Source organism: Panthera uncia, chromosome C2, assembly GCF_023721935.1.
Source record: "Panthera uncia isolate 11264 chromosome C2, Puncia_PCG_1.0, whole genome shotgun sequence".
Classification (NCBI taxonomy): Eukaryota; Metazoa; Chordata; class Mammalia; order Carnivora; family Felidae; genus Panthera; species Panthera uncia.
The window spans coordinates 72,388,879-72,394,161 of record NC_064810.1 but is presented as its reverse complement, the minus strand read 5'-3'; the positions used below and the strand labels follow the sequence as shown (position 1 = coordinate 72,394,161).

Genomic DNA, 5,283 nt, shown 5'->3' with positions numbered 1-5,283 from the left:
AGATGAATATTGTCAGCGTTTGGTGTGTGTTGGGAGGAGACTAGCTGTTGCAACATCACGGATGATTGTCATCCCCACCGTGATCCTGTAGAAATTTTGCGACAGAGATGTTCAACCGAGAAACTGTTCTCCATTTTCCTGAGTGCACAGTGGAGATGTTAAGTACTTCAGTTACTGCTCTGATTAAAATCTAAACGGCTATCACTTTCAGAGAAATGTCCAAATTTCTTTACCCTGTTCAACAAGGGATGGAGAACACCACCACTTTGGGACATATTTTAATTTTCTTTTGTGTTCAGGCTTTCTATACAAGTTACCTGGAGCAAATTAATTAAGCTGGAAGGGCTTTTATGAGCCCGATTAGATGGAACTCATCTTAAAATGCCTGAGGATCCTCCAGAGAGGGGACTGGTCCTTTGAAGATGAATTACCATGAATCAGGAAAGCATTCTGTTGTTGTTGACCTCACTGTGTGCTCGCAATCTAGGGCTGGGCCAGGGGGCTATGATCTTGCCCTCAAGCTTCTTTGATGTGCACAAACGCAAAGAAGGTGCCCTTGGAGTGACAGTGGGGTGACTTCACGGGAAGTGAAGAGCTCATTGTCCTCTGTACGTTGTGATGACTTCTCGGGTAGCTTACAGCAAAGAGAACCTTTAAGCAAGAACACTGTGTGAATGTCCGGCTCTCAGATTCCGAGTCACTAAGAAGTCCCGAACTTGGGTGTCAGTCCCAGGGGCCGGGGTCCCTGGAAGTCTGCCAGTCTTCTTAGAGGGTAGTTTCAACAGGAGTGAAGGCACATACAATTAATTCTCAACAAAGAGACTGTGCCACTGACACACAAAACACGTTGTATGGTTAAGTGCACATTTCAAGGGCCTCTGAATTGTTGAGAGAAAATGTCTTGTCCAGAGAGTGACTGGAATCAGGTTCCTATCTGCTGCTCCTGAATTACTCTATTTTCTCGCTGTTGCATTTAAATGATGTTTAGAAATCAAGTGTGCAAATAGGAGACACGGGCTGCTTCTGTGGAAACAAAGTGGCAATAATTATTACTTTGTGTTCTGAGCAAAAGAAGGCTAGACATTCTAATTCTGGAGATCTAACAATGGAAGTCAGAAGGAATAAAAGTTCACGGGGGGAAGGAATATATCCTAGGACAGAAAGGAGATCCGAAAGCTGATTTGCGGGACGTGTCCTTATTTATTCTTGAACATGACATCGACAATGGTAAACGCTTTATTTTAAAGACTGCCTATGTTGAGTCGTCCACCTATAGGTTGTGCATTTTGCCTTAGGAACATGCTGTGGTGAGCTATGGCTACTTTCTGGCTGTTTCAAGAGGAAATGGAAAGTTTCAGTCACTGTTTAAGTAATGGAACCAACAATTAAACTGCAGGTGACCAAGTATTCCCTTGGCTCTGGTTGTGAAAGTCGCTGTCAAGCACAAGAGGGAACAGGAGGGTTTGTTTCATTAGGGGTATTCATGTCCCCTCCACTCCTACCATGTCACTGCTGGGTCCAATGTGACCCAGGGGAGGAGGAGTCCAAAATCCATGCACTCAGCAACAGGAAACTGTGAGCTGAGCTGGGAGGGCCCTGAGAGACCCCTTGGTCTCCTTGGTATCACACAAAGTCCCCAAATGGGAAGAGCCTTGCCTAATGTCATAGTGCTGACCGGAACGGAGTGGGGCTGAAATGCAGATCTCTGGACACCCATTCCTGTGCTCTTTTCATTTTGCAATGGGGTTTTTTACCCCCCTGGAAACCTAGAAAATGAAATTCATTCACTTAATAGACATTTATTGCTAGGCTCCTGCTAGATATTGGGAGATGTGATATGAAGGGAAACATAGGGCGTCATGAGCACTTAGGGCCTGGAGACTTGATCCAGTCTAGGGGGTTAGGGGAGACTTCTCCCAAGAAGTGTTTGAATTGTGATTGGAAGAGAAGAATGGGGGGGGGCTGAATGAAAAGCAGGGGCAGGTGAGGGTGAAGGGGGGAATGGTGCGGGGTGGTGGGGGGAATGTTCCTAACAGAGGGAGTAACTGTGCAAAGGCCCTGAGACCACGAGCAGTTTGATGTACTTAAGAACTGAAGGAGAGCCGCTATGGCTGGAATGCAGGGGCTTGGGCAAGAGGGGGTGGGCAACACCAGACCACATGGACCTGCCTGTGTGAGCATAGGAAGACATTTGGCTTTTATTTTAAGGCCAGTGGGAATCTCAAGCAGGGATCTGCCATGATCAGATTTTCATTTTAACATCATGAGGGTTTCAAGGTCATTGGGCTCGAGAAGAGCCAAAGCAGCAGCTTAGGCCAGGGTGGTGGGGGTGGAGATGGGGAAGAACGGGCAGATTCGAGAGAATCCAGGGACACGCCTTCTCTGTCCAGCATGGCCAGCTGGTATTTCAATGTCCATAGAAAATGCTGGATTGGCTACCTAGCCTGGAAAGGCGAGTCAAGGGACCTCTGAATCATGGCAACCAGGTGGCTGGGCCGCCTTCCTTTCTTGCTCACAGAAGCCTTGGAGCCTTGCTCTTCCTACACCACAACCATTTCTTTCATCTGTAGCTCTCCAAGTATTTTCCCAAGACGTTCCAGCATGGGAGGGGCAGGGCAGACAGCTTGGCCTGCCATTAAGTGACTTGAAAAGTCCCCGAATTTTACCGTAATTGCAAACTTTGAGACAGCTGAGGTGGATCGGTGGTGGTCATTTACCGCAAAGTGAATGGAACTCAGAGAGAAGACTGGTTTAGGAAAGTGGTCACGGCTCCTCTTATTCCCGGCACGTTGAAGGAGAACAGCCCCTCCTCCCTGAGTACCTTCACCTTTGACCCCTTCAGAATATAAATTTTTACTGCCCATTCAGGCTTTAACATACTTTTTCTAATCAGTCAATTTGTAGGTGTTTATACATGCTTCCTATAGCAATATAATAACTAGGAGTTATGGAGCACCTCCCGTCTGCCAGGACTGCTCTAAGCCATTCATGAGTAACTTTACAGGTGATGAGCCTGAAGTTCAGAGAGGCGCTCTGTTTGCTTAACCAGTGCTCCAAGCCACCACAGTGTGCTGCCCTGCTCATACCTTCTGGTGGGTACACGGAGGTGCAGGTGCTGTGGAGAGAAACGCGTCACCAGCCATTTTCCAAAGAGTATTCACCAGACTTAGGAAGCTTTTCACATTAGCGGGGCCGAGGGTTTTCCTTCTGTCCTTTCCTCTCACCTCTGATTTCCCCATTTGACTCCAATGTTCTCCATCTCTTGAAATTTCCCCTGTGACCGATCCAGTCACTTCTTGGAACTCCCCAACTTTCCCCAACGCATCTTTCTCCCCCTCCCGCGCTCACACACGTGTGCACGCCCACACGCACATGCACGTGAGAGACCCTTCTTCTGATCTCACCCCAGTGGTGGGGTTTGTGGTGGCCTGGAGGGAAGGGATTGGGATGCCCTAAGCCCATGCAGGTTTTGCCTCATCAGACGATGGTCCCCTTGTGTTGGCCTCACTGTAACGTAGGCGTGGCTTCTCAGGAGGGGGCAGTGCTTATGAAATAAGTGCTGGGGTCTTTGGGGGACATGCGGGAGGACTGAGGGCCCCTTGCTCTCTCTTATATTCTCACAGGGCCTGAGATTCTCTGCTCAGAGCTGGACTCTGGCTTTCTCTGGGCCGCTCCATGGTGGAAGGCCGAGGCAGCTCTGTGGAATGTTTCTTTTTTTCTTTTCTTTCCTTTTTTTAAATTTCCTTTTTAAAAAATTTATTTTTAAATGTTTATTTATTTTTTGAGAGAGAGAGAGAGAGAGAGAGAGAGAGAGAGAGAAAGCACAAGCAGGGGAGGGGCAGAGAGAGAGAGAGGAAACACAGAATCTGAAGCAGGCTCCAGGCTCTGAGCTGTCAGAGCAGAGCCCAATGCGGGGCTCAAACCCATGAACTGTAAGATCATGACTTGAAACGATATCAAGAGTCAGATGCTTGCCTGACTGCGCATTCCTGCAGAATCTGTTCCTTGAGCGGAATCGGGGAAGTGTCTGTTCTGGGGACAGGCTGGATATCCTTGTTAGATTCGGGGGCCACCCTCAAGGCAGCTGGCTTCCCAGAAGGAGCAACCCCTCAGAGGACTGGGGACACTAGAGGGTTATTGGCCAGCCCAGCTCTCTCTCCTCCCTGGAAGCTTGTACTCCGGTATCTGGAGGTGTCTGTTCTTCAGCACCCTGGGTGCCTTCTGGTCACCTCACAGGCACGTCTAGTTGGCGAAGTGGGACGCAGCCCAGTGGCCATCTCTCCCCAGCAGGACAGGCCTGACCTCCATGTCGTCGACCTCTTGCCTGGGAGAGGAGCTGTTTCATGGGCAGGGGCTTGTCAGAATCTCCGAGTCTGATGCTTTTTATCCTCAGCCCTGGGCATAAGAGGCTGGTGTCCCATGCAGGCCCCCAGCCTGGCTAAAGCGGACAGCCTCGATCGTCCTTCTTTCCGAGGAGGAGAGCCCTTCTTGTCCACCCCAACTCTGTCAATTAAATTCCACTTCTACCCGTTGATTCTGAACTCAAACCTCTCCTCTTTCTAAAGCCTCTCTGATGGTTCCTCATTTCGCTGATTCTGGGCCTTGCCATCTGTACCCCTGTTCTGACCCTTAGCGTGGCCCGGCCTCAGACGATGGGCTCAGGAAAAGCAGGGCCTGAGTCTCCTCTTCCTGTGCGCGGCCCTTGAGGGTGCTTGATCAAAGTTCATTCCTTCATTCTCCCTTTCATCTGGGGAACATTTCCTGCCTACCCCCAGCCTCATCCTCATGATCCAAGCCACTAGAATCGCGGCAACATCTCACTGGGTCACCAGCCCCTTTGTTTCAAGGGGGAAACGGGGGTTCGGACAGCAGATAGCTCACAGCGGCCAGCTCTGTGTCCTCTCTTCATAGCCCTCCGCGGACGCGCCTTCTGCTCCTGCTTCTGCTTCTGCTGTGTGGGCTTTGGTTTCTCCTTCAGGCCTGTCGGCTTCTGCTCTCCCTCCTGCTGCTTTCTTCCCAGTTACTTATTCTGCTTCTGTTTCTCTTTCCACTTCGACTACTTGAAATCCTCTCCCCACTCTGCTTCCCCCTCCTTCCTCCTCTCTCTCCCCCCTGCTTCCCCTTCCTTCCTCCTCTCTCTCCCCCCTGCTTCCCCCTCCTTCCTCTCCTCTACCCCCTTTGCCTCCTCCTCCTTCCTCCTCTCTCCCCTCTGCTTCCCCCTTCTTCCTCCTCTCTTTCCCCCTCTGCTTCCCCCTCCTTCTTCTCTCCCTCTTCTGCCTCCCC

The 5,283-nt window shown here is 50.2% G+C and overlaps 1 long non-coding RNA gene across 2 annotated transcripts in view; it reads right to left on the bottom strand.

Annotated features, from left to right (window-relative positions):
- Positions 1-273: 273 nt before the first annotated feature.
- LOC125921063 (uncharacterized) overlaps positions 274-5,283 on the bottom strand; it is a 21,460-nt gene continuing 16,450 nt past the window's right edge. For both annotated transcript variants that reach the window (XR_007457290.1, XR_007457291.1), the window contains exon 5: positions 274-1,023. This is a non-coding gene — a long non-coding RNA (uncharacterized LOC125921063). The remainder of the gene's footprint in view (positions 1,024-5,283) is intronic.